This window comes from Typopeltis vanoorti, chromosome 1 (assembly GCF_054136105.1).
Source record: "Typopeltis vanoorti isolate ZY-2024b chromosome 1, IOZ_Tvanoo_1.0, whole genome shotgun sequence".
NCBI classification, from domain to species: domain Eukaryota; kingdom Metazoa; phylum Arthropoda; class Arachnida; order Uropygi; family Thelyphonidae; genus Typopeltis; species Typopeltis vanoorti.
The window spans coordinates 85,105,480-85,118,604 of NC_143549.1; the positions used below are offsets into that span (position 1 = coordinate 85,105,480).

General features: G+C 38.2%; 1 protein-coding gene across 2 annotated transcripts in view; it reads left to right on the plus strand.

The window, feature by feature from the left end:
• Dip-C (dipeptidase C) overlaps nucleotides 1–13,125 on the plus strand; it is a 400,748-nt gene that overhangs the window by 610 nt on the left and 387,013 nt on the right. The window lies entirely within an intron of this gene.

Consider the following 13,125-nt stretch of genomic DNA (forward strand, 5'->3'; position numbering starts at 1 on the left):
CGAGATTATGACAAGAACAATGTTATATCACAAAGGCAGAGAACATTTTCTTAGAGAATTCTCAATACTCAGATTAGATGTACTGCAAGTGACATTTTAAAAATCTCGAAATTTATAAAAAGGGGACAATCAAAATAAATTTCGTTAAATAGTAATTGATTTATTTAGCCATTTTATAATGGAATTTTATGTATTTAGAGTTTTAAAAGTTCATAAAAAAATTCCAAGAGTGCCAGGGAAGTCCTACAAAATTAAATAAGGCATTAAAAAAGAAAACTAGGACGTCCTCTTAAACGATTCAATGATCACTTCTAAGGCCATGCTAGGCCTAAATCCTTGATATGCATTATGATGATGATGATTAAAAAAAAAAAAACTTATACCACTAGAAGGCTAAAAACATGAAACATGTACGTCTTGTCACCATCAAATTCCTGATATATACCTTCAAGGGTGGTGTACAGGATATGATAGTACTACATGAAAAATTTACACTTCCTATCGACAATTTTCCTCCAAATCTACCCCAAAATATACCCAGGCTCTTCTTGGGGGTGGTTAGGTTTTTGCCTATTCCCCCAAGCAGAGCCTCTCAGAGCCAGATCCAGACCGGTTTTGACCTTTATTGAGGTCTTGTCAGTGGGAGCCAGACCCAGAGGTAATACTAAGGCAGAAGCAATGGAGAAGTCATATTTACCCATACGAGTTGCCAAAAGGTGTCTCACCTTATTATTAAATTACTCTGGATTTAGAGAAAGATGTTGGAAGTTTTTTCCCACTTGGTTAGACTATAATAAATTTATTTTAATCCTTTAACCAAGTGGAAGCAAACAAAGTTTGTGCCTGAACGTGTGGACAGACTTATGTGTTCGTCGAACATGTTGTTTATTATTTTAACGGTATAATAGAACACAGAAACTAAGTAAATAATTAATTTATTAACTTGATGCTGATATTTCGCTGGTGTTATAACCAGCATAAAAGATACGTCCGGAATTATCATTATGGGAAGTCGGGCCTGGCAGACCATGCTCTGGATACCCCTGCACACAGGATCAACTGGAAAAACACAAAAGTACTACACAGAAACCCGTATAAATCAGAGAGATTGTTCTTAGAGGCAATCTTAGGCAAGAAGCCCTAAAACACACTCCAAATCTCAACAAATATGGCTGTATTAACTTGCTGAAGATCTGGGAGACAGTCATATTAAGAAAAAACTAGCTCTTTTCTAGGACTCTAGTAATATATGATAGCTTTTTTTTTTTTTTTTTTCAGATAGAGGGCGCCAAAATCAGGACTCTAGTCTTTGTGTTGCTGCTACAATTTTGTTTAAGTACACCATGTTGTTTTAGTCTCGTGTATTGTGACAAACAGTGTTTTTGTGCTCTGAAGATGCTGGTTATAATCCCAGCGAAATATCAGCATCAAGTTAATAAATTAATTATTTACTTAGTTTCTGTGTTCTATTATACCGTTAAAATAATAAACAACATTTGTGCGTGAAGTATCTTCAGGACTGAGGCAACTCGTGGTAAAGGTGGGGACCTTATTCGAGGTCTCTTCAGTGGGGACCAAGCTTCCCCCCCCACTCATTCAGTTCTGAGTGTGTGTGTGTGTGTGTAGGGGTAATGAATGGCAATGCTGTAGTGTGTGAAGTTAACTGAGGCACGGTTGTTGCTGTTACCCTTCGGATGAGATATGAGCAAATGAGCAGCTCTGCTTGGTGGTGGGGCGAGCCTACCACGGTGTAGAGCCAACTGGTTCTGAGAGTTCTCAGTGGCAGGGTGAGCCTGTTACTGAGGGGAACAACGCTGAGTTTTTGGAGTTTGACCTATACTTAAACAGTCAATACAGGTTGAAACCGGTCTGGTAGTGGCCCTTCCCTTAATGCATAGCATTATATGTGTCCCCAAGGAGATGTGCTTTGCATTTTGGGAGATACTAAGACAAGTAGTGATGAGAGCTTGGTCCACCTTTACCATGAGTTGCCTCAGTCCTGAAGATACTTCAGACGCAAACTTTGTTTGCATACTCTTGGATAAAGGATTAAACGAAATTCCATATTTAATTTACTAAAAATCCTTCACAAAAAATCCTGCCTACGTAGCTGAAATGTTTTACTTGTGTTCTGTAGGTTCTCCATTCACAGTGTAGGTGATATTTTCAATGCTTCTGCCTATTTTCATTGTCTTTGTAATGCTGACCTTCATTGGTCTGAATCCAGCTTGTACTTCATCATATCTATTAAAACAGTTATTCAATTTAGTCAGAGAATCTTGCAGACATGTGTAGCGGATTTATTTAGAAGTATAATCATCTGCATAAAGCAAAGAGCTGACATTAACATCTCCAATTTTGATATCTGATTTAATACCACTCTCCTTCATAATGTGATTCGTATATTGATAAGGAATAAGAGAGGAGAAAATGTACATCCTTGTCTGATACCAGATTTAACATTAAACCACCTTCCTGTACTTCCTTCAATTCTAACTGCTGACTTACAACTCAAATAAAGACTAAGTATTGTTTGATTATAATGCCCCATTGACACCATATAACTGTAGCGTTTTGAATAGCTCCTCTCTTGGCACCTTGTCATATGCCTTTTCCAGATCTACAAAACTTAAATACAGATCTTTATTATATTCCTATGATTCTCACTATCTGTCTTAAAGTGAAAATCTGATCCTAATTGCCTCTATTTGGCATGAATCCAGCTTATTCTTCACCAAGCTTCTCTTCCACAATCCTTCTCAACCGTTTCTCAAGTATACTTGCATATATCTTACCAGGAACACTCAGTAATGAAATGCCTCTGTAATACTGACATTCAGTTTTATTTCCCTTTTTATATATGGATACTATGAGAGCTCTACTCAAATCATCTGGAATTCGCCCATCTGTCTAGGCATTCTGAACTATGCAGTGCACCGACTGTAAGACTTTTATACCTCCATACTTGAGCATTTCTGGTCAAATATTATCTACTCCTGCTAACTTTCCACATTTCAGGCTTTTGATGGCTTTTTCTACTTCAAGTATGGATATGTGTTTCTGACTGCATGCCTTGTCAGTGTTTTTTACCACTGTGCTGTCATCACTGCTTTTTTCATTTAGCAATTTTTCGAAGTAATTACTCCATAGTTAAAGGATATCTTTTTCTCTTGTTTGCATGTCAACTTTGTCATCTCTAATTCCTTTTACAGCACTCCTTACTCCATTTCTGAACTTCTTCTACAACCTCCAGAATATTGATCCAGAATAATTTGATCTGGTGAAATAACGTGCTGTTAGAAAGCTCCTGAAAGATCTGTGATTTTTGTTGATTTGTTGATTATTTTCTTTGATTTCATGGTGTATTTTTGGTGTAGTATTGTGGTTTTTGGTGTGATTGTTGTACTACAGAGTTTTATAGCATAATTACAGAAATAATTACGAATTCGTTATCACTAAACCTTTAGCAGTACCGACAGAAAACATGGCAGCGGCTTTGGCATTCCATGATTTTAATTTAGACTTCAGTCATTTTGTTAAGTGTAAGGTGTGCTATATGTATTCTTTCGATTACATTTTTGGGTGGATAGAAGGAGGGTGTGTGCGAAGTGTGACCTGAACAAGAAATTGATGAATGCAAATATGAATTTGATGACAGAAAGTGTTAGTAGCGAGAATGTTGCGGGGAAAATGAGTGTACGTTTGAAAGAGAGGCAAAAGAATGTTAAAAAATCAGTGAAGAACAAGAAGACGAGTGATATAAAATCCATAACGGATGTTAAAATGGACGAAAGTGAGGTGGGAGTGGCAGAAGGAAACGAAATTGAGAAAAAGAATTAAACTGGAAACGCATGATGAAGGAATCGAATGTGGAAAAAATTGAAAGAATGAATGATAGTGAAAGTTGGACGCATGTTGGACCGAAAGTACGGAAGCACAGAAGGATGAATGAGAATGAAAGTGAGAAGAGGGGGGGGGTCAAGAGTTAGAAAATTAGGAAGATTGAATGATAGAGAGAATGTGATGCGAGATTCAGAAGTTGAATTGGATTGGATGAGGAAAGAGATGAAATGGATGCGGAATGAAATTAAGAAAATTCGGGTAAAAAATATTAAAACAAATCATGATGGCACGAAAGATAAGTGAGTGGCGTTGTATGGTGACTTCATTATTAAAGGTGTGCTGGATGATAAGATGCATAAGGTATGTTTTATAGGGGGTAAAATGAGTACAGTGATTGAGGCATTGGATATGAGGAGGGAGCGAGCAAAGGAGTTAATGGTTTTAATCAGTACGAATGATTTGACAGAGGTCAAAGAGAGCATCGGAATGGATATCAGGAGGCTGCTTACAAGGATAAAAGAGAACAGTGTGACAGTGGTGAGATGAGGCAGAGAGCAAGGATTATGAATGATATGCTGGCTGAAATGTTTGAGGAGATGGGAGTGCAGTTTGTTAATGTGTGGAATGAGTTTGAGGGACGAAGTGAGCTGTATGGGAGTGATGGGCTGCATTTTGAGTGGTTATGGTGTGAGGCGCTTGGAGAGACTGCTGCTGGAAGCTAGAAAAGTGAGTAGAATGAGAGAGAATAAATCAGATCAAGCAGGAGAGTTAGATAGGACAGATTTAAGAGGTGGTTATGAATGAGGAAGCGAATGGTATGAGTATAGAAAATGAGAGAATGAGTGTGCAAGAGGAACAGGAAAATGGGGAGGCTCAGGGTGGACAGTGGTACACAGCATGAGAAAGGTGGATGCTCCGAGAGGAGGTGAGAGCATGTGTAGAAAGGAATGGGATGACCTGGGATCACGAGGAAACAGTTGGAATTGAAAAGGGTTTTAAAATGAATAAGCAGAAAGGAAAATGGACCCAGTCGAGCATTGAGAGATCACATCGAGTGGTTGGTATCAGTGGAACTATCTGTAGATCCAGAAATGAGCTGTTGTGTTTGTATACAAATGCTAGAAGTATAAGAAACAAGGCAGATGAAATGGTTGCATTAATTGCATTTGATCACCCAAAGATTGTCGGAATAAGTGAGACATGGTTGGAAGAGGATGACATCCTGACAGGAATAGAGATGGAAGGGTAAGATGTGTTTCGTGAGGAGCGAAAGAGTAAAAAGGGAGGTGGAGTGCTATTGATGATAGAGAAACAGTTGTGTCCATACAAAGTAGAGATGTAAGAGGGAAATAGTGCCAGTGGTTTTGAGGAAGTATGGTGTGAGATAGAGGTGAATGGAATGAAATACTTGGTTGGATGTTGTTATTGACCAGGAAATGTGGGTGTGGTGATAATGAAATGTATAATCAAATTAGCCAAGCAAATAAGAAAAGGGTGATCATTATGGTTGATTTTAATTATGACAATATAGACTGGAATGATGAGATAGCAACTGGAAATAAAGAAAATGAGTTTCTCGAGTTTTTGAGGGATAACTTCCTCAGACAGTATGTAACAAAGGGTACGTGAGGATTGAGGGTCTTGGATTTGGTAATCTCATCAGAGGATGTAATTATAAATGAAGTGTCAAATCATCTGCCAATTGGTGAGAGTGGCCATGAGGTGATTACCTGGGTGGATGCTAGCAGTGTGAGGACCTCTGTGAGAAAAGGGTATATGTGGAATTACAAGGGGGGTGATTATGAAGAGCTCAGGAGACAGCTTGTGGGTGTAACATGGAATGAGGAGTTAGCTGGAAAAGAGATCAGTGCAGCTTGGGGGATTTTCAAAAACTATCTAGTAGATGCAATGTCTAAATATATTCCAAGGGTGAGAAGGTTAAATAAAGTAGGTGTTAGATGGATGAATAGAGAGATTAAGCATGCGATACAGAGAAAGAGGGCATTGTGAGGCAGCATAAGTGAAGTGGAAATAACCAATTTCATGAGGTCTACAAAGGACCAGGCAAGGAGGGTGACTTGGTTGGTGAGGGTAGCTAAAGAGAGGTATGAACATCAGTTAGCTAATGAAGCCAAAAAGAATCCTAAGGAATTCTTTCAATATGTAGCCAGCGAAAGAAAGAATGATTATGTAAGGATAACATTGATTGGAGAAAATGGTATAAAGACAGCTGTTGTGGAATGTGTCGTGGAGATGCTTAATGAGCAGTTCATAAAGGTCTTTCAATCTTGTGAATGTCACTTCATGGAGAGATTGAGAGCAGTTGATGATGATGGGGAGGAGAGACTGACTGTAAGTGAGCAAGAGGTGTATGGGGAGTTGAGTAAACTAGATGTTACTAAAGCTGTGGGACTTGATAATGTATCGTCACGTATTCTGAAAGAATGTGCCAGGGAGTTGACACCTGTCTTGACATATTTTTTCAATATGAGTCTTGCACTCGGTCAAGTCCCTAAGGAGGGCAAGATTGTGCCACTTCATAAAGGAGGTGATTGAACTCAAGCAATAAACTGTAGGCCTATCTGTGTGTTAGGTGTTGTGGTTAAGTTGTTGGAGAAGCTTGTGAGAACTGGGATCCAGAGTTGGGTTGACAACAATGCTATCATCTTTGATGGACTGCATGGATTTGCTAAAGGAAAGTCATGTTTTAGTAATCTACTTACTTATTACAATAAAGTGTCTGCTTCCTTGGATAGTGGAGAATGATACACAGTGAGATACTTGGATTTTGAAAAGGCTTTTGATAAAGTACCTCATGATAAATTGATAGTCAAACTGGAGCAGATGGGATTGGATATTAGATTGGTGCATTGGATTGGAGATTGGCTGTCTGATAGGTATCAAACAGTTGTGTATGGGGAGCGATGTCGAGGAAAAGGAATGTCACAGCGGAATGCCTTGGGGATCTGTTTTTCAATTCATTAACATACAGGTTAAACAGTAATGGCCCTCGGGGGCCATTACTGTTTAACTTGTATGTTAATGGTATAGGTGAAGATTTGGATCGAGATATTCAGTTGTTTGCAGATGATGCAAAGTTGGGACGAACCATGAAGTGTAGTGAAGATGTTGTGGCCTTACAGCAAGACTTGAATAGATTGAGTGATTGGGCACGGAAATGGGGATGTGAGTTCAATGTTGCAAAATGTAAGGTTTTAAAATTTGGAAAACAAAGATGGGATGCAGAATTTATGCTTTGTGAGGATACATTGTTGGAGGTGGAAGAAATAAGAAATCTGGGGATGATAGTGGATAAGGATCTGAAATTTAGGAGACACCTAACCAAAATTGTGAAGACAACACAAAGGCTTCTGGGAATGATGCGGAGGACACTGACGTGTAGAAGTAGGGAGATTCTTGTTCCATTGTGTAAGACTTTGATTAGGCCACACATGGACTATTGTGCCCAGATTTGGTCACATGGTTTTCAGAAGGATGAAGAGATGTTGGAAAGATTCCAAAGGCGACTGACTAAGGTAGTTTCTGACCTCTGGAATGTAGAGTATGAGGAAAGATTGAGGAGATGCAGTTTGTAGAGTCTGGTGGACAGGAGGAAGAGGGTGGAATATGATAGAGACCTCTAAGTTGGTAAGGGGCTGTTATAGGATCAATGCTGAAGAAGTTCTAGCAGAAAATAGTGGGAGATCGGGGAAGAACCAGAGGTAATCCCTGGAAACTGTATAAAGAAGGTGTGAGTAGGGGAGTGAGAGGCAGGTTTTTTTCGTGCAGAGTTGTAAATGATTGGAATGCCCTGCCTGAGAGTGTAGTGTCTGCAGGGAATTTGAATGTGTTCAAAGTACGGTATGATGAGCTGTGTGTGTGATAAAAGGACCTCCCTGAAGAATCTTTGACTCCATGAGGTCTTGGGAAATAATAATAATAATAATATCTTGCCACCTTCTTGATATTTATTTTCTGTGTTCTTACCGAAGTTATCCAATGACTTTTGTTTAGCTAGTTTTACACAGAGTTTCGCTTTCTTACATTTGTCTCTGTATTTTCCAAGAGCACAATCTCACTTATTTGCCAGGAACTTTTGATATGCTTTCTTCTTTTCCTTCACTGCCTCTTTAACTTCCTGTGTCCACCATGGAGTTCTAATTTTTCTATCCCTTTAGACAATCTCACCACATGCCTCTATAGTTGAATCAATCAATGTTTTCTTCAGGGCTTGCCACTGAATCTCCAAGGTTTGGTTCCTGTTCTGAAACTGTTTCATGTTTTCTTCATAATTCACAAAATACATAAGAAATTTGTGTATTATGTAATATTTCTCCTTTTTGTCATGTCACGTTTATCATCTCTAATTCATTTTACAGCACTCCTTCCTCCATTTCTGAGTCTACAGTTTACATCTGAGAGCTGCTCAACTTTTATTCAGTTTAAAACTTTCTTACATGCTCTTCTTTTCAATATGAAATTCATTTTTATCTTGCTCAAGACTAAATAGTGATCACTTCCAATTTCAAATCCTCTGTACACTCTGGTATCCTGCACCAGTGGGAGAACATTACTATCAACAATAACATAGTCAATGAGACTTTTCTTATTCCTTGCCTCCTCTCCATTTGAATTTGTTCACATTTTTATGTTGGAACATTGTGTTAGTAATAATCAGTCCATGTAGTGGGCTGAAATCCAACAGCTATTTGCCATTATTATTAGATATGCTCTTTTCTCCAAATTTTCCCAAAATATTTTTGTATGTCTGACAATCATTTCCTACTCTGCTATTTAGATCCCCAACAAGGACGAACTTTTCCTTTTTCATTGTGTCATTTGCTTTCTCTAAAGCCTCAAAAAATTTCTCCACTTCTATCTTATTAGAACCTTCTGTGGGACCATAGGCACAAATAAGTCTCATTGTTCAGTTTTCCATTCTCATATTTGCCCACATCACTCTACTTGAGACTGCTTGCCATTCGAGAAGATTAGCCTCTTATTTAGTGTTGAATACTATGGCTATGACTTCTTTTCCTTGATTGCCATTGCCTGAATAGAACATTTTATATTTATTGCTCATTAAGATATCACCTTTTTTTGTTTCATTCACCCCAATTATGTCAATCTGGTACTTATCCAATTCCTTAGCTAGCTCCATTTCTTTGCCATTCAGGCTTCTTACATTGATAGTACCGATCTTGAACTCTGGTGATGTTGAGTTGCAGTGTGTTTTAGGATTTGTTCCAGTAGTTGACTTTTTGTGGGGGTGCTTAAACGTCAAAGCTGTATAACTGAGAGGAGACCTAGCCTGAGAACCGACCAGGGATTCTGATCTAATGTCCAATTCTCACCTTCTCGTGGTGCACCCTGTAGGGTATCTACTTGGATACTGAACGAAAGAGGATGGGCTGGAAATTTGGGATTTAGCTGACCAAATTGTATTCTTATTGGTTAAACCAAAATAAAAAATGATGGTACAACATGACAAAATTTCATGCCGGCTGGGGGTGTAGCCCGGTTAAACAAGATCCCCCGTTGTTTTCATCAGGGAACCAGGGCGAACAGCGAAAAGTCAGCTACTGGAACAAATCTGAAAACACACCCCAGCTCAAGACATCACCAGAGTTAAAGATCGGTACTATCAACATAAGATGCCTGAATGGCAAAGAAATAGAGCTAGCTGAGGAATTAGATAAGTACCAGATCGACATAACAGGGGTGACTGAAACAAAAAAGATAAAAACTGGTGAGATCTTTCTGAGCAATAAATGCAAAATGTTATATTCAGGAAATGACAGTCAACGAAAATGAGTAGCCATAGTATTCAACACAAAATACGAGGCTAATCTTCTTGAATGGCAGTCAGTCTCAAGTAGAGTAATGTGGGCAAATGTGAGAATGGGGAACTGGACAATAAGACTTATTTGTGCCTATGGTCCCACAGAAGGTTCTACTACGATAGATGTGGAGGAATTTTTTGACACTTTAGAAAATGCAGCTGACACAATGAAAAAGGAAAAGTTGGTCCTTGTTGGGGATCTAAATAGCAGAGTAGGAAATGATTGTGAGACCTACAAAAATATTTTGGGAAATTTTGGAGAAAAGAGCAAAGCTAATAATAATGACTAATATCTGTTAGATTTCTGCTCAGGACATGGACTGGTTATTACTAACACCATGTTCCAACACAAAAATGTGCACAAATTCACATGGAGAGAAGACGCAAGGAATAAGAAAAGTCTCATTGACTATGTTATTGTTGATAGTGATGTTTTCTCCCTGGTGCAGGACACCAGAGTGTACAGAGGATTTGAAATTGGAAGTGATTACTATTTAGTCTTGAGTAAGATAAAATTGAATTTCATATTGAAAAGAATAACATGTAAGAAAGTTTTAAAGTGAATAAAAGTTGAGCAGCTCTCAGATGTGAACTGTAGACTAAAATACACAATGCTTACTGGAAAAAAAATGAAAGAGTTTGAGAACAGGAACCAAACCTTGGAGATTCAGTGGCAAGCCTTGAAGAAAGCCCTGATTGATTCAGCTAGAGAGCATGTGGTGAAGTTGCCTGCAAGGATAGAAAAATTAGAGCTCCATGGTGGACACAGGAAGTTAAAGAGGCAGTGAAGGAAAAGAAGAAAGCATATCAAAAGTTCCTGGCAAATAAGTCAGCTTGTTCTCTTAAAGAATACAGAGACAAATGCAAGAATCCTAAACACTGTGTAAAACTAGCTAAACAAAAGTCATGGGAGGAATTTGGCAAGAATATAGAAAATAAATATCAAGAAGATGGCAGAATATTCTGGAGGTTTGAAGCAGCTTAGGAATGGAGGAAAGAGTGCTGTAAAAGGAGTTAGAGATATAAAGGTGACATGAAAATGGAAGGAAAAGATATCCTTGAAGTATGGAGTAATTACTTTGAAAAACTGCTAAATGAAACAAGCAGTGATGACAGCACACTGGTAAAAAAAACTCTGACCAGGCATGCAGTCAGGAATACATATCCATACTTGAAGTAGAAAAAGCCATCAAAGGCTTAATACGTGGTGAGGCAGCAGGAGTAGATCATATTCGACCAGAAATGCTTAAGTATGGTGGTATAAAAGTCTTACAGTGGCTGCACTGCATAGTTCAGAAAGCCTGGACAGAGTGACGAATTCCCAATGATTGGAGTAGAGCTCTCATAGTATCCATATATAAAAAGGGAAATAAAACTGAATGTGAGAATTACAGAGGTATTTCCCTACTAAGTGTTCCTGGCAAGATGTATGCAAGTATACTTGAGACACGATTGAGAAGAATTGTGGAAGAACAAGCTGGATTCAGGCCAAATAGACGCTGTCAGGATCAGATCCTCACTTTACAACAAATAGTCGAGAAAGCATGGGAATATAACAAAGATCTGTGTTTTGTCGATTTGAAAAAGGCATATGACAAAGTGCCAAGAGAGATGCTATTCAATATACTACAGTTATATGGTGTCAATGGGGCATTATATCAAGCAATACTTAGTCTTTATTCGAGTTGTATGTCAGCAGTTAGAATTAAAGGAAGTACAGGAAGATGGTTTAATGTTAAATCTGGTGTGAGACAAGGATGTACATTATCCCCTCTGTTATTCATTATCTATATGGATCACATTATGAAGGAAGGTGGTATTAAACATGATATCAGAATTGGAGATGTTAATGTCAGCTCTTTGCTTTATGTGGATGATGTTATTCTTCTAAATAAATCTGCTACAAGTCTGCTAGATTCTCTGACTATATTGAATAACTGTTGTTATAGATATGGTATGAAGGTCAGCAATAAAAAGACAAAGACAACGAAAATAGGTAGAATTGTTGAAAATATCAACTGTGTTGTGAACGGGGAACCTGTGGAACAAGTAAAACATTTCAGCTACTTAGGCACAATTTTTAGTGAAGATGGTAAATTCAGTATAGAAATAGACAACAGAATCAGCAAAGCTGGTATGGTAGGAAGTCAATCGAATAAATTCATATGGAATAAGAGAGAAATTAGTTAGAACACTAAATTAGCTGTATACAAGACAGTGTTCAAACCAGTTTTAACTAATGGATCTGAGAGCTGGGTCAGAAGTAAAACACTTGGCCAAAGACTAAAGACCACAGATATTAGAGTCCTGAGAAAGATTAGATGCATGAACGGATGGCAATATCATATTAAAATACTATGATATTAGGAAAGAACTTGATATTGTCAGCATCCAGGAATGCATTAGTTGAGCTAATCTCATGTGGTATGGTCACTTAAACAGAATGGTGAAGAAAGATTAGCAAAACAAGTGTTCTCTGCCAGGTTGGCAGCAAAACGACCCAGAGGAAGACCAAGATATAGGTGGATTGATACGGTACAAAGTTCCTTAGACGATAGAAATGTAAGATCTAATAATGTTGGAGTCTTGACAAGTGACAGACTGTTTTGGAAGAAAATTGTTGATAGGAAGTTAGTAATGTTTAATTTTTTTCATGTAGTACTATCATATCCTGTACACCACTTGAGGGTACATGGCAGGAATTTGATGATGATGATGGTTGACTTTTTGCTGTTGCCCTGGCTCCTTGGCAAAAACAATGGGGGACCTTGTTTAACTGGGCGATGCCCCCAGTCGGCATGAAATTCTGTCATGCTGTACCATCATTTGATATTTTGATTATCTTAATAGGTGGTTGTAAATGTTTTCATCTGTGGCTGCAGTAAACTCAAGAAGCAGTTGGCAATAGGATATCAGGTTCTGTGTTGTTGTAGTTAGAGCCAGATAGTGGTCTGTTCTTTTTGATGTAGCCATGGAAGAACCTTGACTAGTGCTTGTAATGGTGCTTGTATATTGAAGCTGCATCCTTAGTGCTGAGTCAGTGCTTTGTTACACATTAAGCCAAATTGCTACCTACACTTTTGATTGCCTGACTTCAAGTAGTCCAACAACCTTCCATTTCGAAACAATCATTACCTGCCATTCTGAAGGAACGGGAGATTTAGCTAACCCTCTGAGCAAGCCAAGAAAAAAAAAAAAAAAGAAGAAGAAGAAATTAAATGATGTGGTTGTAATCTATGTTTTTATAGGCATGAGTAGTTTGCATTGAGTGGTAGATCAATTTCTGTTGGATACTCAGAATTTACATATCAGAATACCTATTATATAAAATATTCAACATCAGAGACACTTAAAATATTCATGAAAACATATTGTTCTCAGGAGCATGTATTCCGGTTATGCTAGCTGTGTGCACACACCCACAGAATAGCAATATCAGT